The following is a 22,414-nucleotide window of genomic DNA, read 5'->3' on the forward strand; positions in this document are numbered from 1 at the left end:
CACTTGTACAGATTATTCTATTTATCTCTTATTAAAGAGATAAAAATGTGTGTGTAAATATAATCTTCTATTGGCTGTTCATTCATCCTTTTTCATTTCATTGTTTCATTGGTATGAACTGACATTTTCAAGCTTTGTGGTAATTGTGCACTTTCCAAAATAATATCAACTCATAGGTACAATTACTACAGTTCAATATTATGAGAAACCCCACAATAACACATTTATAGTCATTGTGATAAATTAGTAAGTGTTCTTAATTAAATAATTTCATATTTTCATATAGTTATCTATATTTTCACATGCAGTTAGATATGAAACACACATAGATACTCATAGACAAGCCAATTCATTGAACTTTGCACTCATATACAAGCCAATTCATTGAACTTTGCAATGAAAATTTATTCTTTTTGTTTGAAGAGTTTGCTCAAGTATTTTATTATTCTAATAAGTGGGTGTTTTCTTGTACAGTAATTTTAAATTTAAAAAGAAAATAATTATTTTAAATAAAAGTTTGAGAGATTTATAAAGAAGAATTTCAACAATTTCCCTACCAAGTTGTCTATTTAAGTACTGATTTATGAGAAAGATGTTCATAGGATGAATAAAGGGAAAAAATGCAAGTAATACGATCCATAAAACTCAGTGTGGAGTCTATTAAGGGCTTGAAGACTTTTTACTCATTTGGAAAATGAAGCAGATGTTTCAGTGAACAGGAGACAATAAAGAGGATACTAAAAATATGCGGCAGCATAGCTGCATCTGTGTCAGTTTTTCTGACCTGTTATTTTTGAGAAAATTAAGTCCGTTTTTATATTCTACCTACTTTAAGTATGTCTTCTATAATTGTGACATTGAATTCAAATTTGTAAATCATAAAAATGGGACTTGGGTGCCGATCTGAAATAGCAGTGATAACTCAGGTTTGATACCTTAATTGATTGGCCAAACATACACCACACGGCAAAATGAGTGTGAAGGTTACAATTTTCTTGTTACTAAAGATAAAATAATCAATCAAGTTACATATTTCTGGAAAGTAATGAAATGATTTTCTTCTTAAAAGAAGGTCTTTACACTTGAATTGTTTAAATTACTGCATTTAACTTTCTGGATGTAACTCATGACTTAAAGATTTCCCTTAAAATGAGAGCATTCTTAGTTATCATGTAAGCGTGCCTCATAAACCACTGCTTTTAAAGTATCTTGTGAAATATCATGGGAAGTTCACAGCAAAGAAGTGAAAGTTGGTTGCCCTTATGTCATTACTATAATAATAGTCACCATAACTTTATGTTTATAGACTTCTCTGTTGTGTATGAAGCACATTCCTAAAATATTTAGATAAGCATGTGCAAATATATATTTTCTCATTTTAGATAAAACCATTAATAGAAACAAAATTTAAAATTTCCCATTATTAAAGTTATTTAGAGTTAAAAAATAATTTTAGTGTAATCTTTTCATTTGGGCACATGCTTTTGAAAATAAAGAAAATAATTTTAAATTATTAGAAACTATCCAAAAGGAGCTTCTAATAATTCAATTAGTAGGAAAAAAATGCAACAAAAGATTTCATTAAAATTTACTATAAATAAATATTCATCAAAGTACTGCATTTATGATTTGGTTCAATTATCTAAAATCAAGATAAACATATGTTAAGGAATATATTCCCTAATATAAATCAGATGCCTTAAAAAAGAAGTACTGGAGATGTAGAAATAAATTTCTAATGAAATATGATCAGGTCTACAATTCCTTTTCCAATGCCAGTGGCCAGATGTATCCCAGATGGAGTTTTGCTTGAATTTTTTAAGGTAATATTTTGCATGTGGGAAGCACCTCCTAATTAGACATGTCAATACTTCAAAAATATATACATAATGTGAATATTTTATTTAAGTATGAAAAAGATCAATAAATAACCATACATAGGGATAGATATAGTTCTCTTATTATCTGAAAATCCCTCTATCAGAGTTCTTTGAATACTGGAATTGCAGAGGAGGAATTTTAAAAATGTATTACAACACACACTAATTTTCCTGTGCCTGGGTTTCTCTGCCTTGGGGCTCTGATCCATGTCAAAGTTTCTGGGTCCCAGCCATTTGACGACAGCTGTGAGCACTTACCAATGTATATAATCACAGTGATATTTGGACTATTCCAAGCTCTTAACTTTACTAAAATATTAGAAACTTAATTAAACAGTTCTGAAAATATGAAGAATATTATGAGGTGAAAGATTCCTCATTGTGAAAGGGATACCCAAATCCATGCTAAACTTGATCAAATGCACTTACATTTATTTCATTTTCTATAATCTCATAATTACTAAATTCCTTACCTGGACTTATTTTCCTATATTTTCAATTATTTTACTGAAGGTGTTCACATTGCCTCTAATATCTTTATGATAACATGTTACTGCAAATATATCCATAGTAGAGGCCCAGTTCACAAATTCGTGCACGGGTGGGGTCTGGCCGGTTTGCTCCAATAGGGCCCATCAGGTTGGGCTGGTGGGGGAGAGGGGCCGCAGGTGGTGGATTCGGCCAGCCCCGCCCCTGGTCTAGGTGTTGGGGGCCAATTGGTGGCCGGGCCAGCGGGAGGGGGTTGGTGATCAGGGCCCGGATCAGGCTGGTTGGCTGCTGTAGTGTGCATCATAGCCACCGGTCATTCCAGTCATTCTGGTCATTCCATCATCCCCATCGCTGTCCCCTCCCCCTGCCTGCTGGCATGCGCCTTGACTGGCCTGGTGACACCTGCTGGCTGGCCCCGCCCCCCACTGACCAATTGTTCCACTATTTGGTCGATTTGCATATTACACTTTTATTATATAGGAGTGCTTTACTTGGAGGGAGATTTATCCACCAAAATGAGCTCTAGAAGGAGTGTTTTTCAAGGTAGAGTCCTACATTTTAACAGGTAACCCAGATGAGTGTTATGCATTGTATTATTTGAGAGGATCTCTTTTGAAGTGTGACACTTTAATAAAGAGACATTGGCTCATTAAAATTATGCCTCCAGCATGACCACATTCAGTATCTGAATTTTATTGTTAAAAATTGGGCACCCAATATCTTTTTAAAAAAATATATTTTATTGATTTTTTACAGAGAGGAAGGGAGAGGGATAGAAAGTTAGAAACATCGATGATGGAGAAACATTCATCAGCTGCCTCCTGCACACCCCCTACTGGGGATGTGCCCACAACCAAGGTACATGCCCTTGATCGGAATCAAACCTGGGACCCTTCAGTCTGCAGGCCGATGCTCTATCCACTGAGCCAAACCAATTAGGGCCACCCAATATCTTTTTATCAATATATATAGGCTCATAATGTCTCCATTATGAGCCTATATATATTGAAAGTCCCCATACTCACAGAGCATTGAATGACTATGATAAGTATTTTTAAGGAATCATGCAGGGAAGCTAATTTAGGTGATAGGAATGTGTAGTAGATAGATAATATCCTAGAATAGGAGAAAAGATGGCACATTAGCCTTACATGGTGGTGGCTGAAGGCAGAAAAACAAACGTTGCAGCAAAGAAAGAGCACTAAGTCTGTCTTCTGTCCTGTTTGGCTATTGCTGAACTAAGCAAGCTCCCTTACACTGTTTCTTTTCCTTGATACCTTCTCCCAATTATTAGAATCACCCATTCAACAAAGTTGCCCAAACTGGAAAATCTTGGCTAATACCATTTGCTTTGTTTGCTTTCATACCTGTGTCATCAGCCAAATAGTTCCATCAGGTTTCCTCATAAATATGCCTCTGATCCACTGCCTCTGTCTAGTCGTAGTTCCCAACATCAGTCTCTCTTTTTCTTGGGCCCAAGAACACTGCAGCCATCTAAACTGATCCTTCCCACAGCCACCAGAATAGTTCACTTAAAATGAAAGCAAGACCAGGATGCTCCCATGCTTGACACTCTTCGCTTTTCCTCCTTCTGTGTGGAATAAAATCTAAGCTCTCTGCTATGGTATATAAGCTGTCCTCTGCCTACTTCTCAGGCCGCCGCAGACCCAGGCCTGACTGGCGCCGCAGGAGACCAGGACCCGGGCCCGACTTGCCACTTTCCTTCAAAAGTCAGCCAGCCTTTCTCCTGGTTAGCAATGACTTGTTTTCGTTCCCTTTTTCGTCTTTGCCATGGGTGGCCTGGACCCAGGCCTGACTTGCACAGCGCCGGCCGCCATGGAAGTCAGGCTAGATTGGTGCTGCGGGCGGCCGGGACCGGGGCCTGACTTGCTCAGCGCTGGCCACCGTGGACCAGGGTCTGACTGCTACCGTGGGCAGCTGGGACCCGGACCTGACTTCTGTCCCAGGCCCCCGCTGCCCCCTGCCTGTGTCCACTCAGGGGCTGCCCCAGCCACTGCACAGGCTCAGGCAAGCCCCCCGTCTCTCTCTCCATCTCTGCTCTGGCCTCACCTGTGCACGCAACCTCCTCCTGACTGGTCGAGACTGTTATGGCATCCTGACCTAATTTGCATATCACTTCTTTATATATATACTAGGGGCCCGATGCACGAAGAGTCATGCACTGGGGATGGGTCCCTCAGCCTGACCTGCACTCTCTCCAATCTGGGAGCCCTCAGGGGAGCCCTCTCCAATCCGGGAGTTTCTGTCTGTCTTTGTAATCATATGAGCAGATTGTCTGAGATCCCAACCCAGTTTGGTTTGTTGCTCACAGAATAATAGAGGCATTTTTTTTTCTTTGCTTCATTGGTGGAGATTTCCTGGAAATTTTAGGCTATCTTCCCTTAATTTTTCCTAGACACTGATTTTACTTATGTCTCTCACCTTTGCTTTCCCTCCATCCCCCACCGCAACAGTAACTTGATCCAGGCTCACTTTGCTCTAGTGTCTATGAGATCCATCTGCCACCAGAACTATGATTCCCAGCATTCCTGGTGCTCCCCCTGCTCTGGGCTTCCACTTCAGGTCCTGGGGCCGCCACCAGAACTACTATTCCCAGAATTCCTGGTGCTCCCCAGGCTCTTGGTTTTCCATTCCTGCTCTGTCTCTGTCCCACGGCCTCCTACTCTGTCAAGTCCTCCAAGCTGCCAGCTCTCCCTCTCTGCTCTAGGTCTGGCTCCCCAAGTTCCCCAAGTCACTCCATTCTCTGCCGGCTCTCCCGCTCTGCTCTCCACCTGGCGCCTGTATATGCAAATTAACCCACCATCTTTGTCGGGTTAACTTGCATATTCACTCCTGATTGGCTGGTGAGCGTAGCGGAGGGATGGTCAATTTACATGTTTCTCTTTTATTATATAGGATAGATGTACATAGATAGCTTGCTCCAAGTGTTTCTCAATCTTTAGACTGAACAAAACGCTTTCCATTTTCTTTCTTCCCCCCCCCCCCCATCATATACTTAGTGTTTATCATTCCAAATATGAGCAGGTCTGTTAAAAATTACTTGTGTTTTTTGTGTTTTTTTTTCTGGCTGTCTGGTTCCCGGAGGAGTGAAACATCCAAGAACTCTCAGTTAGATGAATAAAACACAATAAAGGAAAAAAGTGTCCTAAAGATTAATCTTAGTAGTCTCCACTTTGGGCAGCAAAGTGTACATAATAGTCACTGACCCTAGGATACAATAGACCTGAGGTTATATATTTTGATTATGGAATTCAGGAGGAGTAGAAAGGTAAGAGGCATCACCAAGACAGGCTACTAATACCCAGTGAGCCTAAGAGCTTGACAAGGACATCCTAAAAAGAGGTTATAGAACTGTAGGAGATGGCAGACTCAGCCAAGCTCCCTAAAAAGATTTTAGACCTCTGAAATTTTAGTCCTTTCCCCCCTTGGCTGATTCAATGAGCTCTGTGACCATTCAAGCTAGAAAGTCACCCTTGCACTTGCTTTCATGTCAGAATATCCTCCAAGCACATGAGGCCAAATCTGCACATTTCTGAATATCCTTGGATCCTGCATATGCCTGGATGGTCATCTTTCAGGGGCAAAATAAGTTAACCCTGTTGACTTGTATATTTGGGTCTTCTTTATGAAACAGTGATAATACTAGTTTTCCCTCATTTCTTGAAGGCTTGCTGCAACCTATGAGAGTATTCTTATTTTATAGATAAGAAGACATGAGCTTAGAAAGCTAATTAGCTTGTGCTACACACAAACTTGAAAATGGTAGATTAAGAACTTAAAGATGAAGGAAATAGCTAAAGAATATATGTATATTACATGGATACAGACAATAATTTGGTGAAGGCCAAGGAAGGAGGAGGTGGGGGAGGGTGAAAGTGGGCAAAGAAGGGGGTGATGGGGAATCTAGCAATAATGTCAATATTAAATAATCTATAATAATAAAAGTGCAATATGCTAATTAGACTGGACATCCTTCTGGACAACCTTCCGGATGAAGCCGGAGCTATGAGGGAAGCCGGGGTCCCAGGTGCCAGAGGGAAGCCAGTGCTGGCAGCTGGGGGAAGGAAGGTCTATTCTTGCACAAATTTTGTGCATCAGGCCTCTAGTGTTTTAATAAAAATAAAAGAAGTTAAAGGTAAGTTCTGTGATGCTCCCCTTTTCCATAATACCATGGATATTTTAAAAGGTACATTTAGGTGACTGAAGTCTTTTATTACCTCAAAATATTTTTATTTCCATGACTCTGAATTTTTATTTGTTTAAATCAGTTAAGTGTCATGCATATGATTTTGCCCCACCTCTGCTAGGCAAACAGTCAATAAATCAGTAAACAAGAAAGTAAGTGGCTTAAATGCAATTATGGACTTCAACCAAAATGACTGAGAAAGAAGCTCTGTGCCAGTTCCAGGAACTGTGCTGAAAGCTGCACCTCCTTAGACTCACATGTATTCATATACTGTTCCTAAAGCTTGGCCTTACAGGAATGCCTTTCAACCTGATACATTTTAGAATCTTGCTACTGACTGCTGTAAAATGAATGGACTGTCGGTCCTGAGATCTCAATTTCACTTAGAAAAAAAAATGGACTTACTCTGTACTATGAAAAGGGAGAAAGCGAAGAACAAGATGATCTTTAACCCTTTCAAAAAGGGAAAAGGAGTTGTATGAACCTAGAACAGCCATGGGCAAACTACGGCCCGCAGGCCGGATCCGGCCCGTTTGAAATGAATAAAACTAAAGAAAAAAAAAAGACCGTACCCTTTTATGTAATGATGTTTACTTTGAATTTATATTAGTTCACACAAACACTCCATCCATGCTTTTGTTCCGGCCCTCCGGTCCAGTTTAAGAACCCATTGTGGCCCTCGAGTCAAAAAGTTTGCCCACCCCTGACCTAGACAGAAAAGAAAACCATGTTTGAAAATTCCTTGAATAAGTTAACATTTTTATTGTTACCTACACTAAAGCATATTCTCCAATAGAGAAATAGTAGGTAAAACTGAATCACTTTGAAATGTGTTTCATTTATTCCTTTTTAGATGAGGTATTAGAATAATTTTATTATAATTTCATAACATTTATTTTTGTTTTGTCTACATGTCAAACTTGAGATGACTGATAAAAAGAATGCTTAAAATATTTCTTGCTATGGAAATTCAGAGATTCTCAGAAATTAGGCTTCTGTAGATATAAGTTTGGTCTTTATTTTTAAAGTTTAAAAATATTTTTTTTAAATAAGAATACTTGAAGTCTAATGATATTTCTTTAAACAACAAGACAGTGAATTTATCAGAAGGTCAAATATTTTAAGCATATTTAAATTTTTAAATATAATAAAAAATGTTCTGGGAAAACATTACGAGAATCAATTTCCCAAAATATATTAAATCTGATAATAAATGAAATATAATTTGAAATAGAAAAAAAATAAAAAATAATTTTTGTTTTAAGAATGTAAAACATTTTCATAATGATGTGAAACACTATTAAATAAACTGGGCATTTATTTATAATTATTGTTTCATTTTGGATTAACAACTGAATTTCAATTTTTTTGGATTGTGTTCAGAGAATTTCTCATAATCCCTTTTCTTGAAAATACAATTGCCTTAAAAACAAAAAAAAAGGTCCAAATCATCTAAAGTCTAGTAAAGTTTATGCTTGATGTAGAATCTACTTTTTCCTAAAAATCACATTTGGTGAAACTTTTACCATTTGCATGCTTCCCAGCATCTCCATAATTCTAATGCTGAGGTAAGTAGTTGGCTTTACTTCGTTCTTATCACCTCTGGCTTCTATGGCTTCATGGATCATCTTTCATTCCCAACAGTCCTGTTTTGGGTCACATTGTCCCAGATGTGAAACGTGGAATGCTTTATGTGATTTATACATTATCATCAAGATAACAAGAAAGCAAACAAAAAATAAAAGAAAGCCAACTAGTGTAATTTTCATTGTATGTCTGGAAAATTCAATAGAGCTATTTCTATAAGAACACAAGAGCATACATGTTAAATGTTAAAAGCTTAGCTTTTCAAAGTTCATTGGCCACAATTCACAACTTCTTGGATATCACCTAACCGATCTATCTTGGGTTTGTTTCCGTTAATTTAAACCTACTAATTGTCTTTCTGTCTGCTTCCAACCGGAGTGTCCTCGGAAAATATCACATCTTAGATGATTTTCTCAAGTATTCTTGACTAAAATACCTTCCCAAATGAAACTATAATATTATCTAATTAAATATTTTAATAATCATAACAATATTTTATAGTTATAAAAACATAATAGTATTAAAATTCTAACTCATCTTTTCCTATAGTAAAATTGTGTGGGTCTTGCAAAACTGTATATGTTAATTCTAATATGTAATTGAGACAAAAATACATTATGTAATTGAAACATTATGCAGTTGAAAGATATTTTCCTCAACCAGTTTTCTGAGGATGGTTGATGTTACACATCAAATAGAGGTGAACAATAAAAAAAAATGATATGCTTCCCATGCGGCCCAAGGACATGATAAGTAAATAAGTCTTTTCTGCCCCCCTTCAGAGGGTGTGCATACATGTTATGTTGTGTTATGTTATGTTATGTTATGTTATGTTTTGCTATCTGTTAAAATTATTCTATACTATCTCTTTCTCCTAGACATTTGCTTCCCCATTCTATGAAGGCCTCTCCAGGAGGACTGTGCAATTTAACATGCCCTCAATTCGGAATAAGTTTTGTGGTAAATGAAAGAGAGACTGGTTCCTCTAGGACATCCACTTTTGCATCTTTCATCTCTGCCCCTTTTCATCTCTTCCAGTTGGTGGTAAATGATATTCATGTACATAGATAGAGGAATGCTATTCAACCTTTCCCCTAATATGTTAGCTCTTCACACTAAATCTCAACCCTTGTGCAGCCTTCTTCAGAGCTGGATTGACTGTGCCAGGCAAAATTTCTAGGCATCACAAAGAGTCTCTGTTAGGCACAGTGTAATCGGGGGATAAATAGCTGTTAATGCCACAATATTTTCAGCATAAGAGATTTCGACTGACGCGAAATCAGACTGAATCCTTAGACAATGTATGCAGGTGAGGTTCCATACACAGATGTTAGGAAATTAGATTATTACCCTGGCTCCCTTAGGCCCTCAGGCTAGGGCTCCTGCTTCTTTGATGTAGGTGTCATTAACTTTCTAATTCTGTCCTTAGCACCTGCAAATAAGTTTTAACTTCTGCATGATCAGGGCAAACTTTTCAGAATAGTGATTCTATTGGATCTAATTTGCCATCTACAATATGTGCACCATTATTATATGTATCATCAAAAGAAAGGGGAGAAAATATCTGCCAACTTAACACTGACCCAATATACTTATCTCACTTACAGCTTTTATTGTATTCTTATTGAAATATCTCTTATATATCACTTTTGTGAAAGCATAAAAAAGAAAATGTAAGTTAAATAATTAATTGAATTATCTTTAAACCAAAATTTTTTTACATTCAGAGTACAGCTTTTTGACTTGGGATCATCGGTGTGTTTGTTCTTTCCACACATAATTTTCTTCCGTGGCAACACAAACATTGGTGATTCATTATTTCCTAAAAGGATGCTATACTATTTTCTCCAGAATTATTTTCTAAGCAGCTGACTTCATTCTATAATTTTAATACACAGGTGCAAGCAATAACAACTACAGCACACCTGCTCTTGGGTGACAACAATTATAAGTCACCCAAATTGAAATATGTTAAATTATGAAAATAATTGCATTCATGAATTAATGTAGTTGCATTTTATCTGGAAATTTCAGATTTTCAGTCACCAAACTAAAGGATGGGCATTTCTGATTCTAAACATCCAGGGTTCATTGTCATAAATACTCCTGACTCAGCATTAGGACAGTTCTGGTGGTCAATAAAAAACAAAAAACATCATGTATCACTGAATCCCTAGTAGCACAAGGGTGCCTTTTGCCTAGAAAACCTTGCTTCCCCAGAACCATAAAAAAAACATTAGCATTTCTGATGTCTTCCATTCTTGGGTTCTGCCTCACTAATCACTCCTTGCCCAGGGATGGGGAAATTTCCAGAAAAATGTGCTGTAATTAATTGCATCATGGTGTGTGTGGTATCCAAGCCCACCACAGTGCCACACATTTTTGGATACCTTCCTTGACACATACACTCACAATTATTATAACATTTTCCATCTTCAATAGAGATATCTGTCAGCAGATTATAGAAGGTTATATTTTTTGTTAGAGTCAACAGCCTACACTGGTAGCAAACCAAGAGGTTTAATAATCGACAAGTATCTTAGAATAAGCAAAGGGAGTCAGTCATATATGTCCACAATAACTCTGATTCTCCAAGTTTGTCATGCCAAAGTAAAACATGATCCCTCCTTTCCTTGATTTTTTTTCAAAAGAAACTCTGAAAGCATTTGTATTTATAGCCAACTTTACAGAAGATTTGAAGATATGAAGAAAAAACAAAATGTAACTAACAGATTAAATTAAATAATCTTCATTTTTATCTTCAGCAACATTTCCTGGTGATAAACTCTGGTCTATTTCTAAGCTGCCTGACTCCCCATCTTTCTATTCACAAATGCTTTCTTCATCCTGTTCTCTTTCACACCATTAATTAATTTCTTTCCTTACCTAGTGAAGTTTAATGATTCCCTCTGTTTCCTCAACTTATATTTATCCTTCAAAGGGCTCAACAAGGTTGAAAATATTTAAATAGAAATCAAGGCAGCCAAATATACCATGACCATCTCTAAGACTCCATGGAAGGGTTATGCTTGAATTGAAATTTTAAGTACAGATAAAAATGAGAAGAATCAGAAAGAAATTCTAGGCAGGAAGTCAGAAGAAGTAACAGAAGCACAAGGGAGAACTTTGTCTCACTTATTTGGAGAAATTATCCTATCTAATAAAGAGGGAAAATGCAAATTGACTATCACACCGTCAAAAAGATGGCAGTGCCTAGACCCTCAGCGCTGCCAGAGTCCCCAAGTCCTTTCAGGCCCTCCGGGGGGGGTGGCAGGTATGTGGTGTGACCAGACCCGCCCTCAGGCCCCCAGCCACCCAGGGCCGGCCCGAGGTGCAGGCAAGCCTCAGATGGCAGCTGCCCAGCCGCCCAGGGTGGGCCTAAGGTACAGGCAAGCCTCAGATGGTGGCTTCCCAGCCGCCCAGGGCCACCTGAGGCTCAGGTAACCAGGGCCAGCCGAGGCTTGCGCTGCCAGCAGTGGCAGCAGCAGAGGTGTGATGGGGGTGTTGCCTTCCCCTGATTGCCAGGTCACCTCCTGCCCCTGAGGGCTCCTGGACTGTGAAAGGGGGCAGGCCAGACTGAGGGACACCCCCTCCAGTGCATGAATTTTCATGCATTGGGCCTTTAGTTTTTCTATAATTACCTTTAACCTGTTGGAGACTTTAACTACCAGCCCTCTGCTTCACTCTAACACTCTTGCTTCTGCCATCAGTCCTCAGTAGAAAAGCAGATACTCATTCAAATTAATTCATGGGCCAAGCTGCACTAGGGAGCATCTTTTCTTTAGCTCTGATTTCCTAAGCCCCACCTTCCAGGTTTGGATTAATAGCTTCTGTGGTTGATGCTGTCAATCTATAATGTTATTCATTTTAAAGTTCCTAGATGACTTAGTGATTCATCCAGATTAGTAAATCACTACATTAAAATAATTTAATTACATAATATAATATTTAAAGCAGTCATTCTGGAAAAAACATCTTTCTCAGGGAGGAACACGTAATAGAATAAGAATAAATTTCTGAAAGGGAGTGGCAAACAGAGGTATCACAATGCACGCACTTGGAGACACATATTGAATTTAAGCCTGAAAGTAAAGGGCACTTACAGGATAGAAGAAAATAAAATTTGAGATTTAGAAGTTTTTCCAAAGAAAAGAAACATATTTGTTACTTTGCTTAGGTACCTTGTAGAAAATATAAATATCTGCATGCATCTGAAAAACATCTCATTGTCATTATCATCACAGGTAGAGGTGCGATGAGGGGGTGGCGGGGGGGGGGGGGGGGGAGAAGGGCTTTTTAGAGCTTTCCTATTGCTTGTGTGTTGCAAAACCCATGATTCTTTTAAAGGAAATAAAGCATCTTCTCTGATGGAATTAAAGCATGCATGTTTCTGCAAAAGATTTATAGCTCTCCCTGGTTCTCTGTCCAAGGTCTCTGTTGGGGGAACTACATCCTAATATGTTTTAATCTCAAGCTCTCTCTTAAAAAACTGCTTTTGTTTCATTGGTATACAATAGTGCTTGACAGGTAGTTAGTGAGTAATAAATAAGTTCTGAATGCATGACTGAATGAATCATTAAATGTTAAGCAAGCTCATCCTGAAGAAGGAAGGAAAGAAAGAGTTGTATTCTCCATTAAGCTCTCCAGAATTCTTGGAATGGTCAAAATCAGCTTTCTTATGTGTATCACCTGACTGATAAATACAATTCTAACTTTTCCCATAGTCTTTTGCAGCTATGGTCTTTTTTAAAAAAAATATTTATTGTTCAGATTACAGCTGTTCCTCTTTTATCCCCCCATAGCTTCCCTCCACCCGGTTCCCACTCCATCCTCTGCCCTTACCACCCCCCGCCAAATGTCCTCAACCAAAGGTTTATTATTTTTGTCCAGTCTCTTCCTGCACCCCCACACCCCTTCCCCCCTGAGAATTGTCAGTCCACTCCCTTTCTATTATATTCACCAGTTTATTCTGTTTATCAGATTTTTTATTCACTTGATTTTTAGGTTCACTTGTTGATAGATAGATAGGTATTTGCTGTTCATAATTTGTATCTTTACCTTTTTCTTCTCCTTCCTCTTCTTAAAGAATACTTTTCAGAATTTCATATAATACTGGTTTGGTGGTGATGAACTCCTTTAAAAACTTTTTCTTGCTGTAACTGGTTTGGCTCAGTGGATAGAGCGTTGGCCTGCGGCCAAAAGGTCCCAGGTTAGATTCTGGTCAAGGGCATGTACCTTGGTTGTGGGCACATCCCCAGTAGGGGGTGTGCAGGAGGCAGCTGATCAATGTTTCTCTCTCATCGATGTTTCTAACTCTCTATTCCTCTCCCTTCCTCTCTGTAAAAAATCAATAAAATATATATTTAAAAAAATAAATAAAAAATTTTTCTTATCTGTGAAGCTCTTTATCTGACCTTCAATTCTGAATGATAGCTTTGCTGGGTAAAGTAATCTTGGTTGTAGGTTCTTGCTATTCATCACTTTGAATATTTCTTGCCACTACCTTCTACCCTGCATAGTTTCTGTTGAGAAATCAGCTGACAATCGTATGGGTACTCCCTTGTAGGTAACTAACTGTTTTTCTCTTGGTTCTTTTAAGATTCTCTCTTTGACTTTTGCCCTTGGCATTTTAATTATGATGTGTCTTGGTGTGGTCCTCTTTGGATTTCTTTTGTTTGGGGTTCTCTGCGCTTCCTGGACTTGTAAGTCTATTTCTTCCACCAGGTAGGGGAAGTTTTCTGTCATTATTTCTTCAAATAGGTTTTCAATATCTTGCTCTCTCTCTTCTTCTGGCATCCCCATAATTCAGATGTTGGTACACTGGAAGTTGTCCCAGAGGCTCCTTCCACTATCTTCATATTTTTGGATTCTTTTTTCTTTTTGCTTTTCCAGTTGGGTGTTTTTTACTTCTTCGTACTTCAAATCTTTGACTTGATTCTTATGATCCTCTAGTTTTCTGTTGGATCTCTGTATAATATTCTTTATTTCAGTCAGTGTATGCTTAACTACAACAAGACTGTGCACACAGCCCACAAAGGGGTGCACCAAGAGTGTCCACCTCAGGTAATTGGGAAGGCTGAGCCACTGGGCCCTATAGGACACCTAGCACAGAAAGCCATACTATCAACACAGGAAAGCAGCCAAAATGCGGAGACAAAGAAACAGTTCACAAATGACAGAAATGGAGGAAAGCAAACTACTGGGTATAGAGTTCAAAACCATGGTTATAAGGTTTTTCAAGAATTTTCTAGAAACTGCCGATAAATTTAGTAAGAACTTCAATAAGTCTAGTGAGACCCTCGAGGATATGAAAAAGGACCAACTAGAAATTAAGCACCTATGGCCTTTTTAATTCTTACAGAACATCTACTACAACCACAGTTGCATTCGTTACAGCTAATATTCCTATATTACTATATTTCTGAGAATTGAAGGAGCCAAAATTCTGCCTCTTCTTTTGGCCATATGAACATTCTTTGCAACAAGGAGAGTGCTTGGAGAAGGCGTTATGCTTTCCTCTGCACATCCATCTTATGAGGGCCAACCTTGGTGAACAAGTGTTCCTGCAGGTTATAGACCATTTACAAGGAATTTAAAACAAGACTTTCCCCATAATGGACTTCCCAACTTAGTTTTCCTTCTACTTAACTACAAGTTGGCTATATACTCTATTGAGAAGGCAGTTTTATCTCTGGAAAGTATGTAGTTCTCGGATAACATCATGTCTATTATCTTGCATTTAATTCCATTTTCTCAAGGTATGATAAATCATTTTCCCTTTGGGAAGGTCAGCCACACTATTTGTAGTTATAATGTAAAGAATAATTGCTGGCGAGAAAGACTGTACGGTATGTATATGAATGTTAAATAACTCTTCCAAATTCCATTCTTTACAGTGGTACATATTATGTGCACAGATAAAAGAAGGCAATATTTAGCAAACTTAACAGTATTCATAAATCAACCAATGCACATGTCCAAATCACATTTTATTCTTCCTTAAATTTGTTCTGGTTATTTTTGTTGTCTGTATTTCTGATTATTCATGAAATAATAATTTTAAAATTGAGGTATAAGGATTTGAGTTGGGGAAATGGCCTCTGCAATTTCAAAACTTTATGTGGACCAAAGAAGGAAATAGTTTTACTCTCAAACCGGTCTTTAGGGGAGACATTTCTGTTAATGCGATGGCCTAAGTGAGATAATATATAGTTTTCTGCCATCATGACAAATCAATGATTTTCTATTTAAGTAGTTAATTCATATGCCCTACCAGGTCATGACTGGTAATGTAGTAATCTTAACTAGGCAAATCTCACCTGCTCTGAACAGCCTAGTTACTTGACTGAAGAAAGGCCGGTATTTAATATTTTCCTTAACATTTCCAGCAATTGGCTAGAGGTTCTTTCACACATTCCTGAGTAGGCCTGGTTGTTCTGTGATGGCATCAGACTTACAACCTCTGTACATATCATGAATAGTTGTGTTCCTGTGGTTATATGATAATTGATCTTGCCTACTACCTATTCTGGAATATTTGGGGTTATTTCACATTTTTTATATTACAAATTGTGGCAAATGACCATTAGACAGAAACCTCATCATCTAGTACGGAGGTCTTTGAAAGGTCACTATTGATTTGTCCCTTCCCTCCTCCAAATGGCAGGATCTGTCATCATCCTTCCTTTGTTCCTATTGCAATGTTAGTGCACTAGAAAATACTTGGAAACAAATTTCATAGAAAATTATGTCTACCTAAAATCATTTGCTTAGCTTCACATCAATTATGATTAAAATCAGAATGAAGATCTTTTCAGACATGCATAATGTCAAAAATTATCTCTCATCTTTTCCAGGAAGCTATGTGATATGTTTCAACCAAAACAAGGGAGTAACCTAGACAGAAAAAAAAAACACAAAAAACCCTACATAAAGCAGGATTCCATTTCAGGAGAGAAATAAACCAAGAACTACACTAGCTGCTGGTGAAGGGGAAATGACTGATGACAAAAGCTTACCAGATTTAGAAGAAATGTAGTTTGGTTTAGAGAGAGTCAGATGCCTCTGGGAGTTCCTCAATAATTTTCAAATTCTTCAAGAAAATTTAATTGATAATTTTTGATGTGTATGAATATTGAGAAAATATTTAGACAATTGAAAGGAAGTTGGGAGTTGAATTAGTGACATGCTCATAGAAAAATCAGCAAAGGTTTAAAAATAGTAATTAATTGCAGGGAGAAATTATATGGAAAATGAAAATCAACTATAACATATATACTCAAGACAGAAAAGTCTTTACAGAATAATCAAAATAATCTTAACAAATATTGTTTGTCCGTACTGCATGCAACCAAAAGCATGATAAGGCCTTATTGGGAATATATGTGAAGAGAAGGTTGGGGGTAATACATTTTTTTGGTTATATGTCTTATAGAAGTTTTGTCCTTAAACTCTGTTTAAGTAACTAAGGTGCGCATTTTTCCTATTTGCCAAGAAATCTCTCTGTTTATGTCTGTAGTCTTGGTATAATTATTAATAGTATACCTTTCAATGTCAAACAATCCCTGCTCTGGGTAATAAATGATGGTGTTACCATGGCTTAGAGAAAAAGAGTTTATGTTAAATGCTGGGGTCATTGGTGGTTGCACTAATGCTCCTTGCTTTTCATTTATTCTAGGATCTAGTCTGAAGGAGCAGCTCCCAATAGGATATGTTGTTCTTATGACAGAGGGGAGTGAGAAAAAAGACAATAAAAGAACATAATGGCTTTTACAGCTTCTGCTGGAAATGGGCGCACCGTCACTTTTGTTCACATTCATTGGTCACATGCCCAAGACTGCTGTGAGGGGTGTGGGTGACAACAAAGGCACTCCTTGCCACGTAGCAATAAGGAAGAGGAGTGCAAATAGTGGGGGACAACAATAAAATAGGCCATGGTACATAACAGAAGTAATACCTGATAAAAATACAAAACCAGAAAATAATATATAAATAATAGCTGAATACTTTCTGTGAGAATCTATATATATAAAAGGCTAATTGCAAAGTGTCCCTCAGGAGTTCGACCCCTTGCTATGACCACCAGGGGGCAGCATGGAATGAAGGAAGGCCCCGGCCAGCAGCCAGAAGGCCCTGATCTGCCCTGATCGCTGGTCAGGCCTAGGGACCTACCTGTGCACAAATTCTTGGCACCAGGCCTCTAGTTCTCATATAAAATAAAAATAGGTAATACTTGTATTCCACTTTTTACTTTATCCTAGGCTTAATATACATAATCACATTTGACACAGAAGATGGAGATATTTTTATCTGAATTTTACAGATGATTGAAATTGGTATTAAAAAGTTAACTTGATCAAGTTAATAACGATATAAATAATAAGAAAATCTTGCTACATATTTGGTTGTTTTGATATATGTAGCAGGGTAGCTACTTCTTGTATTGTATGCTACATGTATTTATGTGAAACAAAAGACCTGTGGAACCATGATTTGCTTTAAGATTAGTAAATCTGAAGTAGTTTGTTATGAGGTTATATTTCTTTTTTACTGGCAGGCTGAACTTTGTAAATGCAATAATAAATCCAGATTCCTTCTTTTGTAAAAAATAAAACCTGGTCCTACTGCAAAGTTGTATCAGATGGTAAGTGAATGATTATGGAATGAAAAGTATGACAGGTATGTGATTATAGTTCAATATACAGAATCAAAATATCAGTTTAATACTCAACAATTAAAGCATTTTGAGTATAAGCGTTGTCTAAGATCAATCTTCTGTAGGGATAAAACATACTGTTTTACTAACAATTATGTGGTACCACATAGAAAGTAATGACAATCACCTTTATAAATTTTTATCCTCAAATTGAATTTCTGTCCACAGTCATTCACTTGAGCATTCATTTATCACTGTTTTATTAATGACTTGTGAGAGAGAAAAATTTCCTGTGCTTTAAATCATGTGGTGGAGGCAGAAATATATACCAGTAATTGTTAATGGGTGAGATAAGTGTTAATACACGCATATGCAAAAGGCTAAAACAACACTTAGGTTGTGCCTGTGGGTTTGTGACATTTCAGTCAAGCACAGTTAGAGTGTGAATATGCCAGGTTCTTCTAGAGAGAAAGAGGCGGGGATGCAGGTGGAGAGCGGAGGCGAGAGAACATTCTTCACAGTGAAAGAATGAATAAACCCAAACATATGTACCCTTTTTGCAGTTTTCTCTGAGTCAAACTGATGTCATTGTATTTAACCCAGTTATTAATTAACTGGAAAGAAAAAAGGGAGGTGCAAATAGACTCATGCCTAGTGAGGTCTGGGTGATGTAGGGAAGATAATTATCTGTCAGTCCCATCTGAGAGCAGGTTATTGGGCAGAATGGGCATGACCACTGCAAGGGTTCAAATTCTGAGATAAGATCCTACACAAAGGGGCTCCCTCTCTTGGCTCTCTTGCTGCTCACCCTTGACTCCTGGTTTGCCAGGTTCTCACACTGTACACTCACCCACATTGCCCTCAGCCATGGACTAAAATTAGCCTGATGCTGTGTGGGACTCAACTCCACCATGGAATGGAAACTCTGGACACTGGTTTTGCTTTTAGCTCTGCTGGATTCCCAGCTGCACTTCTTCCAGGACTGGACTAAGGGAAATGGGACTTTGCTACTCAGGGGATGGAATTTCAAACAAATAAATATTTATACCACATCTCATCCTCCTGTGGGGGCCTCCAGAAATGCTTATTCCAGCTGCACCCCAAGAGCCCCACTCTTACTAACAACAGATAAGGGAAACCCATGCAATTCTCCAACAACAGAATCTTACCAACTTGAAATTGTATACCAGCAAATCTTACATCTTATTATTGATTCTGCTTTAATCTTCACTTTCAAATGCTACACATGAAAGTCTATGCTAAAGAAATCTCTAACTAGAAGTACCAGAGAAAATAGTCATGATAGCTCTAATGCATAATGAAAAAAAGAACACTTAAGACTCTCAATGCCTTGGGCAAGAAATTGAAAACACACAGTAGGAATAGAAGCAGCGAAAGTAGGGAGAGCCAGAAATTCTGGTGACAGTAAAGGCATTGAAAAGATAGGTAGGGTCAATCACAATAGGGCTTCCAATGTGGAAGTTTTCATTAAGTCAGGGAAGCCTAGAATAACCAAGAAGCACATCTGCTGCATGAGATCAGTGCCATCTTTAAAGCAACAGGATAAATTGGACTAAATTGAGTCTCCTGGTGTGATTCTAACACTCCTGCTGCTCAGCTCTTCCCAAGTGAAGCTTCAACAGTTTCACAGAAGCTTTTATTGGTGTGGCAGTGTCTAAAGGAGGCTCGCTGGTTTGGGCTGCCAATTGAAACAACCAAAATAACTTGGTTTTGCTTTGTTTCAGATTCACATTCATTGATTTACTTGGGTTTTCTAGTTCCAGAAATATTAAATAGTGAAATTCCTGTCTTTTGTTAATAATGTGTTAATGATATAAACATTCAAAACTAAATGGAATTTGTTATCAGATGACTGTGTTCTTACTACAGCTGACAATTAGCATGAATTTTATATGTATAGATATATGAGTATATGTATATATTTTATGTTATTTGTGTTAAATTTGTGGAAATAATTATATTGTAGCCAAAAACAAAACAAAACAAGAACAACAATAACAACAACAAACACACAAAATATCATAGAACACAGTTGAAGAGATACATTTATACAGATTGTAATGTTTTAGTTTGTATTTTTTGCACCTAATGTTTTATATTTAAACAGAACCTGTTTGAGTCTTAATTTTGATCATATATTCACTACTTATTTTTTCTTTCCTGAATTATCTTTGATTTCAATTATTAATATGCACTCTAAACACATTAATTTTCACAATTCTGCAAATTGACTTATTACAAAAGCAAGCAAAGTATAGTTTCATGATGACAAAATAACTGCAGTAATTCATTAAGACAGTTAATTATTACAGATTTTGTTCGGGATTTCTATTTATTTTACTCAAACTTAGTATCAGGTCTAAATAACAATTCTGGCAAATTTTGAAAGGAAATTATTATTTATATTCTTTTTGTAACTAATAAAAAATTATGTGATGCTTAAATAAGTTTTGTTTCATGCTTCCTTCACTATTAATTGACAATTAAAATGCTTGATTAAGCTTTCATGTAAATTTTAGTTTTACTTAATAACTGGGGAGATAAAAGTTAAACTTTATATTGCTTTCAGAGAAGAATGGAGAGGGAGAGATAAATACATCAACGATGAGAGAGAATCATTGATCTGCTGCTTCCTGCAAGCCTCCCACTGGGGATCGAGCCTGAAACCCAGGCATGTGCCCTGACTGGGAATCCAACTTTGACCTCCTCCTTCATAGGCTAACACTCCACCACTGAGCCACTGTGACCGGACTGTGCATATTTTTCTTGAACATTTAAAATATAATATATTTGCATAATTAAAAGTTTTATCACAGATATTTTGAATACATAATGTAGTTCTTCAATATTAATAAGATAATTCAAACAAAACATTTCAGCTAAATTATCTATATGACTTCATATTGTGTTAATTTTATCTTGAACATTTGTCTTTTTCGTAATTGCCTAAAATAAAATAAAAATCTACACATTAAGATGTGTAACTTAGTGAATTAAGTAAATAAGTTATGAATTTAATCAAGGTTTCCCCTAAATTTGATCCCAGAAAGGGAAAATAATTAGTATTTTTACATATCACACAGGTAATTACTATACCTAATTTGTCCATTTTATCTTACATAGTGAAATAGTGGTTAAATTCTCTGCTTAATATTGACAATATTTATTTGTAAATATGAAAATGAAATGTAACATTAATTTCTAAAAGGAGTATATTTTTGTATTTTATTTTGTTTGAAGCATGCACAAAATATGCATACATATTATATGCTTTAACAACAACTAGCATCTGTGTGAAGTGGAAATCAAGAATAAATAGAAAAAAAGTCACTCATTTAAAAGAGCTGTGACCCTGTGATTATGTTCTTCCCTAAGGATAGCTTACATTACTGGAAGTGGGGGGAAACATGAAAGGAGTGGAGGAGAGGGAAGGAAAATTCAAGCAATAAAGAAAGATGTACTTGTGAGTTAGAAAACCTAGATTCTGGTTGCTTTTTTTACCTAATGTGTATGTGAGTTTTACTAAGTTATTTAGCTTCTGTGAAAGCTGAATTCCCCATCTTTGAAATGCAGAAACTAATGCAATCTTCACATGGTTGTTATCTGGACTGAACAAAATAATTTCTATAAGTAGCCTACTATAATGTGAGGCACATTTCAGTAAATGGTTGTTTTATTTCTTCTCTTCTCACTTCCTTCTTATCTTCCTTCTTCCCCTTTTCCCTAATCCCATATCCTCTCTTCCTATTCCTCTGCTTTTCCTTTTTCTTTTCCTTCTCTTCCATCATCATCATTATAGAAAGGATAGGAAATGGAAAGACAACAGCAGCTCCTGAAATTAGGAATCTGATGGAAAGTGCGATGTTAGGGAGCTACTTGGTTTGTGCTAGGATGGTTTATTGATTTGAAAATATTTGGGGACAGATTAAAAATTGGTGAATTACTAGTAAAGTGTCTAAATTTGTACTAAATAATGCTACCTAAGTCAAAACAGATAGAATAATGGTTCATAAATAAAATGACAAGTACTTCCGAGATGTTAAAACAATTAACAAGACTGTACAATGCAGAATGTATCAAAAATGCTACTTAACAAGAACTGGTTTTGTTCTCTGTGGAACATTTCACGGTTTAAGTGTGGTAAATGAAGGCAATTGATCTGTGTTAACTACATAATTGTATTTTTCTTTTCAAGGAGTATTTGTTATTAAACAGTATCTCTGCAGTTTTCTCAGTTTCATATATCTGAGATAAAGCCAAACACTTTGGTTTGCTACACTGTTAAAATGCTACTAATAATTTGATTAGTACCTAGTTTGAAGGCAGAATACAGAATAGACATAAAAACACATGTATGACTTCTGTCGAATCCAGAAAATGTTCACATTACTAACACATAGTAATATATGACACTATTTGGAAAATATGGCCAAAGTACAAGTTTTAATACTATTCGTTTGATTATCATGATAATTAAAGTTGGTTTTATATTTTTCTCTATCTGAAAACTACCTAGTTCTATCTATTCTTTTTGAAAATCCACTGGTTTTTAAAATAATAAAGTTATATGTATGT

This window comes from Myotis myotis, unplaced genomic scaffold, assembly GCF_014108235.1.
Source record: "Myotis myotis isolate mMyoMyo1 unplaced genomic scaffold, mMyoMyo1.p scaffold_m19_p_5, whole genome shotgun sequence".
Classification (NCBI taxonomy): Eukaryota; Metazoa; Chordata; class Mammalia; order Chiroptera; family Vespertilionidae; genus Myotis; species Myotis myotis.